Source organism: Esox lucius, chromosome 4 (assembly GCF_011004845.1).
Source record: "Esox lucius isolate fEsoLuc1 chromosome 4, fEsoLuc1.pri, whole genome shotgun sequence".
Taxonomy (NCBI): domain Eukaryota; kingdom Metazoa; phylum Chordata; class Actinopteri; order Esociformes; family Esocidae; genus Esox; species Esox lucius.
Window position 1 is genome coordinate 28,816,173 of NC_047572.1, and position 2,025 is coordinate 28,818,197.

A 2,025-nucleotide genomic window follows, 5' to 3' on the forward strand; every position below is an offset into this window, starting at 1 on the left:
ATGGGGAGTGACAGCTCAGTAAGCCAATGGGTTATAGCTGAAAGGTAGCGGTGGACATTATTTGTCCAATCGGATCAAAGTATGGGGGGGACAAAATGTTGTACCCAGCACTTAACTTTGGTTGTTGTCCGCTAGATGGGGTCCTCGCAAAAGACCTAGAAATGTGTCTGATTGTTGCGGTCGAAACACCTACCGTAGTGTGAATCCATTTAGAAAAAGGAATTACAAAGTCTATTTGCATTTTTAATTGAGTTTTGGCAGTCATTGAGTATGCATTTAAAGGTATTGTTATGGAAAAATGTTACACTATCTATAATATGTTCATTTAGTTTTGCTGTGTTAAATTGTTGCGCAAAAACATTCCACTTACCCAATCCCTCTGCATGTTACAATATTAGAGAGGACAACGCTTTCTTTTTGTTTCAGCTGCTGATTCCTGTTTGAAGTATTCGAATACCTAAAGTATTTGAAAAAAAAATCTTACATTTAATTAATATTAATTCAATGTTTTTTGGTGGTTTTTCAGCTGTTACTTTCAAAGTGATGGAGATGATTATTGTTGCTAGTTCATGGAGAGAACGAAAACAGTGAAACATTTTTAGTGACACACCCAAACGAAATGGTAAGCTTAACTCGAAGAGAAGCCTGTGTTATTCTACATCCAAGAAAGAATGACAACTATTCATGCATGTATGAAACAACTTGCCTGTGTAGTGAAGTCTGCTCTAGCTTGTCTCAAGGGCCCATTGTACAGGTTATATATGGGCAAAGCACTCAGTCAACAAATTTTTTCTTTCAACTCTGATGTCAGCACGATCAGGTAGCTCTGGGCTGATGCCACAAAACTGCTGTAGCTCCGCTAGGTGACCACTCCATTCCACATGTCGGAGTCCAATTTGCATAAAATATGAGACTGTAAGCTAGCCTGTGTTTGTGTGTTTTTTATAAGCCCATGCTACCTGTTTTATTTGAGTTGGCGACAATATGGACACCGAACACTGGTAGCCTACGTATCCATTTTCTGACAGCTGCAACTTAAAAAATATTAAATGTTTTTTTAATGAGCGGGATTTTTTTTAGCTCTTATTCATAATTTAGTTCTGGAAAAGATAAAAGCCTACAACGTTTCACAGATCACATCTGTTCGAAGAAAAACAACAATTGTCCAAATCATCCGGGAGACCTATAGATCGTGTTTATCTCATCAGTTGCAGGGCTTATCTTTCACGTGTTGACGTTTTCGCACAAAAGCAAATCCTAAGTGCAAAAACATCCGTGCGTTATTCATAACCTCTCATTCAAAATCTCCTGAAAACCCCGGATCCCATTAAGGGTAGAAGCAGGCGTCACATAAAAACAAACCTTTACATTAGAGACGCATTCCAGGATATTTGACCATTGGTTATAGAACTGGCGCTGTTTAGCCAAAACTGGCCCCCAAGAATTGTTTACTGTGTTTCATGGCAAACTGAGGTATGATAGGGATTCTACGTATAGGGTATGCACATATAAACTACATAATAGGGCATATATGTCTAGCCAAAAATGGTTTTAAATGTTTATTCTCACACACTTAGCTGATTAATACCCGTTGGGAGTGCTGGTATGGTATTATAAATGAGTATTTTATAGTGGTCTTTTTGATTGTGAATGGATCTAAAATATCAACTGATATACATCCAGTTGTTTGCTTTCAATACACTTTCAGAAATATATATATACAGTGGATATAAAAAGTCTACACACCCCTGTTAAAATGCCAGGTTCTTGTGATGTAAAAGAATGAGACAAAGATAAATCATCTCAGAACATTTTCCACCTTTAATGTGACCTATAATGTGAACAATTCCATTGAAAAACAAACTGAAATCTTTGAGGGGGAAAAAAATATAAAACTCACAATAACCTGGTTGCATAAGTGTGCACACCCTTAAACTAATACTTTGTTGAAGCACCTTTTGATTTTATTACAGTACTCAGTCTTTTTGGATAGGAGTCTATTAACATGGCACATCTTGATATGGC